Source organism: Octopus bimaculoides, chromosome 22 (genome assembly GCF_046866305.1).
Source record: "Octopus bimaculoides isolate indiv1 chromosome 22, ASM4686630v1, whole genome shotgun sequence".
In the NCBI taxonomy this organism is placed as follows: Eukaryota; Metazoa; Mollusca; class Cephalopoda; order Octopoda; family Octopodidae; genus Octopus; species Octopus bimaculoides.
This window is the reverse complement of record NC_142949.1, coordinates 1,375,106-1,388,241: the sequence shown is the minus strand read 5'-3', so window position 1 is coordinate 1,388,241 and position 13,136 is coordinate 1,375,106. Positions and strand designations below refer to the sequence as shown.

General features: G+C 38.8%; 1 protein-coding gene across 7 annotated transcripts in view; it reads left to right on the top strand.

The window, feature by feature from the left end:
• The window catches only part of LOC106867755 (chitin synthase chs-2), a 42,142-nt gene that overhangs the window by 6,053 nt on the left and 22,953 nt on the right, over positions 1 to 13,136 (top strand). For 2 of the 7 annotated variants that reach the window (XM_089339798.1, XM_014912723.3), the window contains exon 1: positions 5,302 to 5,439. The exons of 4 other annotated variants lie outside the window; for them this stretch is intronic. The gene's annotated coding sequence lies outside the window, so the exon portion shown is untranslated. Of the gene's footprint in view, positions 1 to 1,373; positions 1,528 to 5,301; positions 5,440 to 13,136 lie in introns of those variants that run through there. One more of the 7 variants, XM_014912722.3, reaches the window with a different exon arrangement.

Sequence of the window (13,136 nt, the reverse complement as noted above, 5' to 3'; positions counted from 1 at the left end):
AATAATAGCGGGTGGAGTGCCTCAGAAAATTGTCTTGGGGTCGCTGTGGTCCATGGTGGCTCTATCGGATATGCCCTCATTTACAGACAGCCACACTCACTAGTGTGCCGATGACACAAAAGTAGTAGAAGCAGCCAAGGAACCTCTCGATGCTAATCTTCTAGAGAAAGACCTAGATGCCATATATGAACGGACTGAAAAAAAAAAACATGCAACTTAATGCAGGAAAATTTCACCCCCCCCCCCCCCCGCTAACACGCTGCAGCAAGGATACTTTGAACCAAAAGGAGTGGCAATTCCAGGGTCAAGTACAATACTTTATCTGAGGATTAATATGATCAACAACGCCTTGCTTCATGTGCCTATCAGTAAGATAGTAGCAATGAGCACGCAAATGGTTAGATTGATTCTGAGAACTTCCAGAACAAGGGACCAGGAAACTGCACTCGGTCTACGGAGAACATTTGTCCTCACCTGTGTGGTCTACTGACCTCAACTGTGGTCACTGCACAGTGTAAAATTAACAGCTGAACTTTAGGCAGCTTAGTGGTGCTACGCCCGGAAGATTGCAGAAATGGAACAACTGAGCTACTGGGGGAGACTAAAAGAACTACGGCTCAACTCTCTGAGCGAAGACAGAAAATATATGCAGTGATATATGGGAGACCCTGGAGGGGTTGGCACCAAAAGACTGGCCATTGAAAAGGTGATAACAGTGGCGGTGCTCCAGCATGACGACAGCATTTGGGCTTTCCTCTCAATCTTTTCTGTCGAAGAGCGTAGGCTCAAAACGTCAAAGACTTTTCCATTCTTCCTGAGCGTTACACCTGCTTGTTGTTCCCTCACCTGTCTTCGTCTTTTGTTTTTTCTGTAAATTTGCACTATATATATATATATATATATATATATATATATATATATATATATATATATATATATATATATATATATACATATTAAGAAGAAGGAGGCAGTCAGAATTTTGGATAATTCTTTATTAACGCTTTCGTCCGTTTAACCGAAGTCTTCAAAAAAATAAATCCAAGATAATAAAACAAAGTTTCTTCTGCCTTTTATATGAATCGAAAAGGGAATGTTATTTTGTTTTGTTTAGAAGAGAAGAAATTTTGGGATGTTTTTTGGGGGGGTGGGGGTGAGTAAAGGAGAAAGAAAGGAAGATCAGAAGGATATTCTTCCTATCTTCCTCGACTGTCGCAGGTGTTACGTTCCAAAACACCCCGCCACAGGTGAAAATCTGTGAAGTAGAAACAGTACTGTACTGTATATTTTTTGTATTATTTTTATAATTTGTATATATTTATTTTATTATACATGCAAAACTACACCACGGTGGAAGTGACGTAAGCTTAAATGATAAACCGCGATTGGTGAACCTCAATATGGCGTGGGATTACTGTATGTAGTGGCTGAGTATCCCGTCCTTGCCAGGTAATTTTCACAATTGAATGCCTTGGCAGACATTCGGAATAGTATACCCACATAAGTTGTATTTTCTCCGTTTTAACGGTGAGTTTTCAAATATTTTTTTATCTCCACACCCTTGCAAATGATGGGAGAAGCTTTTTTGATGAAAAACTGTTTTGAAAATTTATGAACCCCGCTTCCCTTTTCCGGACCGATTTTTTTCTTTTTTGTCTTTTATTTTTTTTTTCTTCGTTTTCTCGGTAGAAAAATGTTTTTTGAAAATATATTTTTTCAGACACTCCTCCTCCACTCAGTACCGATTTTGGCCTTTTGCTTTTGGAAATCGGCGATCATCATCACAATCCCCACTTCCTTTATTTTCAGAGAGAAAACGAAACTTAATTTAAAAACAATAGTGAAACCTTTTTTTAATTTTTTTCATTAATCCCATCCCATCAAAAATCTTAAAATTTCGGCTTTTTTTTTTTTCGATTTTTCTTTTTAAATCATGGTTTTAAAATACGGACCGTTCGAATCTGCAATTTGTTTCTCTTTATAATTTCAAAATAATTTTCAAACGAAAAGGTGTGTGATTTAAGGAAGATTTACCCGTTGTTTCTAGCACATCCAACGATTACCTGGTACCTTCCTCGTTTCTTTGTCACTCCGACATGTGTTCATGATTGTTCAATCCTTTTCTCCCCTTAAACACATTTTATGGAATGATGATGCGGTGGTCCATTGCTGGGATTTAAGCAACAGCAAAAAAGCTTGTCATTTAAATCTTTAACCTCCCCCCACCCCACATTAAGCGAGTTTGTGTGTGTGTGTGTGTGTGTGTGTGTAAGAAATAAACATATTTACAAACAGAAAAGTATGCTTTTAAAATATCTTTTACCTCACTTTTTCTAAATCACAGTCGTCCTAATGAAATTCCTTACACACATGCATAAACACACACACACACTGACAGACACGCACATACACATACATACTCAATATATTTTTATAGAGAGTAAGAAAGAATGTGGTAAATATATACAGAGAGGGGGAATGTTTGCCATGAGAAAAGTGAAAATGCAAGAGAGAGACATAGAGAGAGAGAGAGAGAGAGAGAGAGAGAGAGAGAGAGAGAGAGAAAGAAAGATGTTTTCTGTTGCTGTCACAGATTCTGGAATTTTAAAATCAAGTGAAAATCTTCAAATTTGCTTCATTGATGAACTGTTTCCACTCTGAAAGTCAGTTACGTGATTCATTTATTCCAGGAAAGTGGAAGCGCAATGGCCCAGTGGTTAGGGCAGCGGACTCGCGGTCATAAGATCGCGGTTTCGATTCCCAGACCGGGCGTTGTGAATGTTTATTGAGCGAAAACACCTAAAGCTCCACGAGGCTCTGGCAGGGGGGGGGGGGGGGCGAACCCTGCTGTACTCTTTCATCACAACTTTCTCTCGCTCTTACTTCCTGTTTCTGTTGTGCCTGTATTTCGAAGGGACCAACCTTGTCACACTGTGTCACGCTGAATATCCCCGAGAACTACGTTAAGGGTACACGTGTCTGTGGAGTGCTCAGCCACTTGCACGTTAATTTCACGAGCAGGCTGTTCCGTTGATCGGATCAACTGGAACCCTCGGCGTCGTAAGCGACGGAGTGCCAACATTCCAGGAAAATTTCAGAAAAATGTTACAGAGGTTTAAAGTTTGATCATTTTTTACACAATTAGCAAACAGGATTTGTGCACAATCGATGTGATCAAATGAAAGCAAACATTAGAAGATGAAGTGAGAGATAATACAGAGAGAGAGAGAGAGAGAGAGAGTAAGTGAGTGAATGATAAAGCGTGTGGTAAATAATAGAGAGAGAGAAATTGATGGTGACAGTAGCAATTTTGTAGATCTAAAAGTTGAGTTATTTCTTGTAGTAAATTATATATTTTTTAATATTATTTCCGGGCGACCTTATCTTTGGGACACTGTTGTGTGGATGTCCCCCTCCCCCTCTGTGTTGTGGCCGTAAGTGCCGAATAAAGAAAAAATGTTGACTAGCAGTTTTGGAATTTGGGTTGAGTTGTCGATAACGAAGAGTTTACGAAGTGAGTTGCAACGTTGAATATTTTTTGTTGAAAAATTGATTGTTAATTTTTGCTGTTGATTGTTGACATTGTTCGTTGGTTTTTCTCTCTTCCCATTGTGGGAAAATGGAGAAAGCGCCGGTGGGTGGCCTGAGTTATGCGGCCGCAACTGAAAGATGAATAGAGGAAGGAAAACTGGAAACAATTGAAATGAAGGTGGAACCGAAGAAAATGAAAGAATGTGAGAGGTTGCTGGCGAAAGTTGACACCACCTGCGGAGCTGATAAGCGGAGTAAGAAAAAGAACTGTGGTATTTAAAACCATGAAAATCGCAATAAGAAAGATAGAGCTCGCGACAGTGGAGGAGATTGAGGAATGCCTGAAAAGTATCAGGAAACAAACAAAATTTGTAACAAGAGGAAAAATGTATGCCACCGTGGAGGTACGCTTTGGAATAGAAGTAGAAGCAATTAAGAACTCCACGTAGGCTATACGATCGGAAGAATGGGTGCTGTTGCCGTCGTACTGTAGCAAACGTGTGGCCAGAGTGCGAGTAGGCAAAGTACCCCCAGAGCTAGAAGAAACATGGCTGATGACAGCAATAATGTTCAATACGAAGGAAGAGGCCAAGATATTGAAAGCCACAAGAACACAAAGTGTTGATTACTGGGGATATGGAATTGAACTCACTATCCAGGCAACAGTGGAAGATTTAAATAGAATCGATGAGGAGATAGTGCTGCCCGACGACCTAAGATTGAGAGTGAAAGTGGAGAGCAGGCCGCCTATATGTTTTGCATGTGGTGAGAAAGGCCACATGAAGGCGAGATGCCCACAGAGAGAACCGACAGGTAGTACAGGTAGAGATGGAAGAAAATACAACGGAGGAGGGATTCACGGTAGTTGAAAGAAAAAGGAGAAGTGGAAGAACGAACTCGCCACCAGAGAACCAGAAAAAGAAGAAAGAAGAGGTGGAAAAGAAAGCTGTGACCAGAAGGAAGACAGACGAAGAGGTGATGGAGAAAGAAAGAGAGAAGGCAATTAAAAAGGTGGATTTACAGAAGGAGGAAACAGTGCTAATGACGCCGGTTGTCCCAGCGAAGGAAAAAGATTCGGGAGTGCAACTGTGCAAGGGTGAAATAGAGAAATTGTTTGGAGTTGAAGAGGGAAAGACACCACTAGTGGAAGAAGAAAAGAAAAAAACAAGAAGAGGAAAAAACAAATGGAATTTTGTGACATATTCAAAGAACAAGGAAGGAGACGGAGAAAAAAATTGTAAAATTTAATTATAAGAGTAAAGTTACCCACAGATGTCTACTCTGAAAATGTGAAGGCCATTGTAGTCGATAAGGACACATACAGAAAGCTAAAAGACATGTGCAGAGAAAAAATTGACCTGCCCGGAGTAGCGGTGGAGTTCGACAAGCTGCCACCAGTAATCGAACTCAAGGACTTGGAGCCTTTTATGAGATATTAAAAAGAAAAAAAAAAGAGTGAAATTGTTCGGAAAAAAAAAGGAACAAAAGAGAAGGAAAAAAAGTGTTTTGAGTTATAAACAAAAAAGAGAGGAAGAAAACAAATAATTAAGAAAAAACAATAGAAAAAGTGAACGATGGTAAAAAGAAACAGTGTCTATAAACGTTCAAATGGTACCGCATGGGAATGGGGCCCGTGCAGCCATTTCATTTCTTCATTGTATAACATCTCATTGTCATTCGTTTTATGTTTTATATCCCCATTGTAATGTTGTGTCTGTCCTTGTAGTGTCCCCCTCTGTGTTGTGGCCGTAAGTGCCGAATAAAGAAAAAATGTGTGGATGCCCCCAGACGATAAGTAGGCTAGTCCAATACGTATAAATAGTGGATGTGATAGCTAGAGCGGAAGGGTCGAGTAGAGAATTTTTGAGTTGTTGATTTAGTCTGGCGATAACGTTGTTGTTGAGAGCGGTGAGTTGTTGCAATTTAAATTTTTTGAAACTGTTATTTGTTGGAATTTTGAGATTTGTTAATTATTGTTGACTTTGTTTATTTCGTCCCCATTTTGACGTAAAGATATGGAAGCTGGCAGTTACGCCAGCCGACGTTCTGCAATTGAAGGAATTGACGTTAAAGGAAAAAGATTTTAAAAAGTACTAAGGATTTTTTTTAAAAGAGGGAGACTGCCTCAGGCTGATACCCCCGGTAGAAGCGATGGAAAGTGCAGAAAGGAAAATAATTTCTTACAGAACTCTGAATGTAGAAACGAAAAGAGTGGAAGTAGCGGAGGTCGATGCCATTGAGGAATGCCTTACGAACTAAAAGCAACATAAGGATAGAGTTCCCCGTTCGCCATTTTCACCCATATGGACAGCCAACTGAACTGATCCAAAAGAGATAACCCGCCATTACCAACCCGGATTGTTTATTTCTTGTTTACTAACTGACCGTAATAGAATTCTACCTCCACAGTTTGAAGAGCAATATGGCCTTCGCCGTTCGTCTGGTGAGTCGTCCATAGAGCTAAGCGTTTTATGGATACGAAACCATTCGTCACTAGGATCGGACATATACTTAACTGTTCTATACTTTAGAATATGCTTCTTTTTCGGATACATGATACCCTGACGATATGTGTTTGTGTGTATATATATATATATATATATATATATATATATATATATATACACACACACACACGCACGCACATTTATACACATGTGCGCGCACGCACTTATACGTGTGTATGTGTATATGTGTGCACGCGTTTGTATGTATAAATGTATGTGTATGTATTTTATGTATGTAGTTAGTTACATGATAAGAGCCGACGTACTTTATCTGAAATTGAAATGTTAAAGCTGCAAAAATGTCGAACCAATACAAATCGCAGTGAACCAAAATAGATTTATCAATATTTTTTTAGTAAATTCTTTCATATCTTATAGAACGAAATAAGTAACACCAGTCACATTTGATAAGATACAAACAATGACGTCAGCTTATCTGATAAAATCTGCGCATTCTAACAGAGATATAAATACATATTAAAAGCATCATTGTTATTATTATTAGTTTGGTTTAGCTCAGGTTTGGTCTTATTCCTGGTAGGACTTATCTGGGTAGCGGGCTGCTACCTGTAACCTTAGGCATCCACAAGTTTTCAGCGGTCTTTCAAGTGCTTAGAACCCTCCTGATAATCCTTGCTGTCCCTAAGAGACAGACTTCCTGTAGGAGTTCTACCGGGTATTTTATTTCAGTCTCCTTCAACCATCTGTCTATATCTTTGCTTTCTGATCCCAACGAACCAATTATTATAGGCACGACCTTTACCCCAAATTCTTCCTATTTCAAACTTTAATCGATTGTATTTTCTTGTTTTACTTCCTCGTTTTTTACGATTCTGCAATCAAACGGACATGACGGCTCGAGAAGTAAGCAGCTTCGCTTTTCCTGATCTATAATCGTTATAGCAGGCCTATTATTTTTTAACTTCTTGTCCGTTTGAACGGGAAAGTCCCACAAAATCTATTTCTCCGACTCCAGGACTCTTTCGACTCGATGACTCTGCCAAGTGTTTCCAGCTTCAAATCCCCATTTCTGGTTCAGTTTCCAGTGTATAACTTTTGCAACCTGGTCATGCTTCCATTTCTTATATTCCTCCTGTGCCAAACTTCCGGCATTCCGTCACAATGTGTATCACTGCCTCGTTCCAAGTTCCACAGACTCTACATTATCCTAACACATTCTCTCCATATATATTTTTTCTCAACTTATTTGTTTTTATCGCTTGATCTTGGATTGCAACAGTTTAGGCTCTCTCTTTCTGTTTGTTTTTTTTTTTTAATTGCACTTTTTTAACCAAGTCCAGGATTTTGTTCCGCATGCGTCTTCAGTGACTCTCCAAAATTGTCCATGCAGAGGTTTCTCTTCGATCTGTCTGACGTACTCTCTTTGTATTTCATTCTTCTCCTTTTCTCCTATTACGCACTCCATCACCTGATCTTTATTAACTGTCTTTAGTAGTTTTTCTCTGCTGCTCTTCAAACACTCTTCGAGACTTTTTCTTTCTATCTTTACACATTTTTCTTCAACTGCTATCAAGCCTCTTCCACTCTGATCTCTCCTCAAGTACAACCGGTTGATATCAGCTTTCAGACGGTTGGCTCCATACATCATCAACAACTTCCTAGATTTTCTGTCAAGTTTCTTTATATCGTTTCTGGTCCAGTCTATAATTCCGACCCCTTATCTGATTAAGGATACTTATCTTGAATCTATTACTTCAATAGGATTTTTGAAATTCAACTTTGGCTGCAAAAATTTTCTAACCCTCCTTGTGTACTTCCTACTGGTAATTTCTTCATTTTTTATCTCGTCTGCTTCCAGTTTTCCCAAGTAATTACACCACAGTCCTTTCTCAGCACCTTGGTTACTCATTTGGCATTTCAATTCCCTGATTGCTTCCAAATCTTTCTCGTTTCATTTTCAATATTCCAAATTCCATAATAACGTTATTTGATAAAATGCGGATAGTATATAGAAGACTCTCAAGTCGTTTCTCATTTTTCGCATAAATCGTTATATCACCCATAAAAAGGAGATGATTTATCTAACCATTTCCTTTTCCCAAATTATAAGCAACTTTAACTTTTCGTAGTATCATAGCGAACATTATCATGGCCAATACGAATAGTAATGGAGATAAGCTATCACCTTGGAATATCCCATGTCTGATGTTCACTTTTCCGAGTTTTTGTTTTCCTCCGATCATTTCAGTATTCCAATGTTTCATACTTTCATTAAGCATTTTCCTGCATCCTTTCTGTTCTTCTGGAAGTAGATTGTTACTTTCCGCCATGACACCGGTCATAAGCTTCCACATCAGTGGTAAACCGGTTATAAGTAGAAAATTTGATGCCAAGTTCCCATTCAAGGCATCCTTGAGGCATTATTATTATTATTAATAATAATAATATCGTCTTTCAATATAATGTCTGGCCTATTCGCATCTATCTTTCTGTCAGTTTAAACGGCGAAATTCCAGAGGAGTGAGATGTGATCATTTTCAAACACTGGAGGTGGTTTGTGTTCCCATCAGTTTTTATTATGGGGCAGATCCAGGTTTTTTCACATCTCTTAGTCTACAAGTATTTTCTTCCCTGTCTTTAATAATCGTGGCTGGTCGATTAGCCTGGATCGTTCTGTCAGGGTTGACTAGAAAATCTCAAAGGAAAGTGATATTTTTACCTTCAGCGACTGGCTCAAGATGATGTTCATACCAGTAAGCAGGAGTTCCGATTTTCTAGCGTTTACATATTTTCTAATGTAAATACTATTCTACCCTATCGTGACAATTTTTGTATTCGTTTGGTGTCAGCACAGGACATCCGAGACGAAATGGTCTATTGTTTCGTCAAATGTGTCGCAAAATCTGTAATTAGGGTCAGAAGTATTCGAAAATGTAAGCATCCCTTTCATTGCAAAAACACTACTGTATTCTCTAATTGGATAGACAGACCAACATCTCAAGAAAGCTTAAAAACTTTAATATATTAAATTTTGTACGAAACTTATCCCTGACTACCTAAATATATGTAAACGTAATTTTTATAGCAACAACACAATTGAATTCAGAAACTTTAAAAAAAATTCAACGATATCAGAGTATATATATATATATATATATATATATATATATATTATTATTATTATTTTCTCTACCAGTAATTACAAATAGAACAGGTTGAATTGCTTCTTCTCAAGGACAAGGTCAGCGTTCTCAGTGGTCGCTGGTAAACACATTTGACCTCTGCTTATCCAAAGGGTACGAAGATTCTTTTGTCTCTATGGCGGACCTTCCCACCAACTGCCGAATCTATTTATGGACCTGTAAAATTTGAACTATTCACCAAGCTGCTACTCCCCCCCCCTCCACCAACTATTTCTTTCAACAACCACATATTTATGATTATCTCAAGTACAAGACAAAAGTTGAAAATGAAAAACATTTAACAAAATCTTTTAATAATAATTAGAAATAGTAATAATGAAAATAACGATGGTAGTGGTGGTGATGGTGAGAATGATAAAAATAATGATAATATGCCGCAGCTGCTAATACTACTACAACTACTACTATTCTGATAGCACAGGAATCTGTGGCCCAAGCAATAATACCAGTGATATCAGTGATGATGATAATAATAATAATAATAATAATGAAAGGAAACGGGTGGAGCCTCCCCATGGACTGATTTATGATACATCTAGTGATAGTGTCACAATAAAAACACTGGTAATTGTGCAACCTGATAATCGCTACCTCATATGAGTGACAATGAAAAAACAGAATATTGTGAATAACGGTGGTAATAAAACTGAAGCCAATGATGGTGACAGTGTTGCACCCGGCAGGCTCAGAGATTCTGGTCTGGCTCCAGCCTGTCGATGTCCAGAAAGGGACCACCACACACAAATTAATGCTGTGGTCATGGAGTGTTACTACCTGAGCAACCCGGTAGATGAAAGTGGTCCTCAAATTAGGGGTTGCCGACAACGTATGTATGATCATTGGAGGGAAAAGGGATTGTTTCAACTCACGGAACAGAGATTAAGCTAGAGCAATAAGAAAAAATTATTGGTTCACAGAAGTAGAGCTCGAAGCTATCAAAAGGCGGGTCTTGGAAAATAGCATGATTCCACATTCGAGTTACCTTTATTTCCAGATCTTTGTATTTTAAAAGTTTCTCTGTTTCTTTTAGAGAAACGTTGTCGTCTGCTGGTATTTCTACATCAATTAGAAAGCATTTTTTTCTCTTGATGATCTTTGACAATTGTATCCAACCTATTGGCTTTAATTTTCTATCTATGTGTATTTATTATTATTATTAGAGCAGAATCAATTAGGTTTGGTAAGGCTCTAGCTGTAGAACGTAAGAAAACAGAGCGGGATTTAGTTAACTAACTAGACGAGGCTCTTAGGACAGGCATCGCAACCGACGTGTTAGCAGCGAAGTTGGCCCTCGACCAACACTTTGATGCCAAGCATGAAGGCTGCGTTGTCAGAGCTAAAGCACTTTCGGTAAGCGGGGAGGGGACTAAGGCCGCTCGATGGGCCCGCGTGGTTGAGGCGAAGCGTGGCAACAGAGCGACCATTCGGTCTTTGGTGGACCAGAACGACTGCGAGATTTCGGAACCGAAGCAGATGTGTGCTGCCTTCCAGCAGCACTTTGCTCAATTGTTCGGGACGACGGTAGGACGGACGACGGTAGGACGGACGACGGTAGGACGGACGACGGAACAGACTTCGGTGTGTACCTAGACGGCCTGCCGCAACTCTCGACCAGCGAAGCCGAGTGCTGCGAAGGACCCCTCCTACTCTCCTCTGGCAGCTGAAATCAGTCTTTGTGAGTTGCTTCTCACATACTCTTCTCTTACTTTTTTTTTTTTTTTTTTGGCCTATTAATCCTTGTGTATCACAATTTCATCTACCCAATTTTTACTCCAGAACTCCTGTATTTCATGCTCTGATGGGATTTCTATTTTGATGGTGCTCTTTTCAATATGCCTATAGAATGTCTTTGGATTATTTTTAAACATTCTGTTGTCTTTGAAGAAACTGGTTCATTTTCCGAAGCTGCGACTACGCGCGGCTTTCTTTTCTTAGATAGTTTTTTATTATGATTATTGCTTCAATTTTCCAATGCTTCTATATCAGATCGGAGAACATCGAGTTGTTTCTTAGATTTTTTTTTCTTCCCACGTTGGTCTTTTATGAGTATTTACTATTCTATCTTTCATGTTTTGGTGCAGAAGCATAGAGAAAGAAACCTCATTCAAGGACATGATGTCTAGTTCATTTTCGTTTACGATGGATTTGAGTGCCGTGTTAACTTGGCAAATTATTTTGTTATCTTCTTTACATTGTGAATTTACAGTGTGAAGGTCGCTGCATCCCTTCATGTTCACATCTTGGACTTTGATCCATTCAGAGATCATTTGTTCTTCAAGCTTTTCTTCATTTTTCAGCTCTTGTCTTCTTATCAACATTATTTTTATTATTATTTATTTTCTCGGAATTGTTGGCTGTCTCTTCAGTATGGCCATCTACAATGGTCTGATCACGAGAAAGTGTATTTAGCTTGTTTCTGATTGCATGTGTCTTGTTGTTTGCTTCAGTGGTTCCCAACAGCGATCTCCAATCCTTTTATTTAAATGACTTTTCCCACGGACCCCTTTTAGTATGCTTATCCTTGTGTGTGTGTGTGTGTGTGTGTGTGCGTGCGTGCGTGCGTGCGTGCGTGCGTGCGTGCGTGCGTGCGTGCGTGCGTGCGTGCGTGTGTGCGCGTGTGCGTGTGTGTGTGTCTGCGTGCGTGTGTGTGTGTATATATATATATATATATATATATATATATATATATATATATATATATATATATATATATATAATGAAATCTTGAATTTAGTTCACGGATTCCCAGCACTACCTTTGCGAACCACCAGGGGTCCGCAGACCCCAGATTAGGAACCACTGCTCTAGTGGTCCTATATAATTATTTTCAAAATAGAATACAATTGACTGTGGAATATCATTATCATCATCTACAAGTTGTAAATATCCATCTACAACATCATCAACCAGCAGGGAGGCAAGGGTAACAAAACACTGCGTTTTTAAACTAAAACTGTCATCTTCGTGATATCTGAATTTTAGTCCTTCTTGCACAACATGCTTGTACACATTTTGTCCTAAATGAAACAAGCAGCATGCCAAATTCGACCCAGGAAACGATTCTAGAAATCCATTATAAGCTGCTCTTTCGAAATCCATAATTATATTATCAAGTCCCTCATTCTGCAGTAATTCATTTATTTTGGCAAAAAGTCTACTATATGTATCTTGACTTTTGTCAGAGAACAATCCTGGGGTATTAAAATTATCGATTTGAATGGGAAGTATATATATATAACTGAACAAATATACTAGAGCAGCACTTAAATGTTCCATTTGCCACCCAGTTCTTGTGCCGTTTTAACTGTCGAAGTGCTTCGTCACTCTCAAATATTAAGTATTCGTTTTGGATCTTCCGTCCCACTTTCATACATTAAAAACGTTTCATCATTGTCAAGATAGGAGAATTCACTTGGAATGGAAAACCCAACAATTGTAAGCGGGGTGTCAGGATAGATGGAATCAGCTTGCCTCCAGCATCTAATATTCCTATTAAGCTGTGCAAACAGATATTTCCAACAATGTACAGTCGTTTAAATTCTGAGCTTCACTGACGATAATTGAGTGAAGGGCACCACGAGATGAAACAGACTTTACTTTAATATTTGAAACTATTAACCTTGCATTTACCTCTGCAGCAGTTGAAGCGTGATTATAGGTCCCTATCTAATTAAGCTCTTTATAATTTTCATCCGTTTGAAGTCTTAAATTTCTAAACATGGCATTTTGCGCGCCCGTTTTTTCTGTCTTCACAAGCATAGAAACAACTGGTGAAGGTGCATGCCTCGTGGTTAGAGGTTGGGATCATGATTATCAGATCGTAGGTTCGATTCCTCGATTCTTCACATTTACTCAGCTAAAATGAGTGCCAGTCAAATCTAAGTGCAGCTTTCTTTTCCCTGAAACTGTCATATTCTGAATATTTCACAAAGTG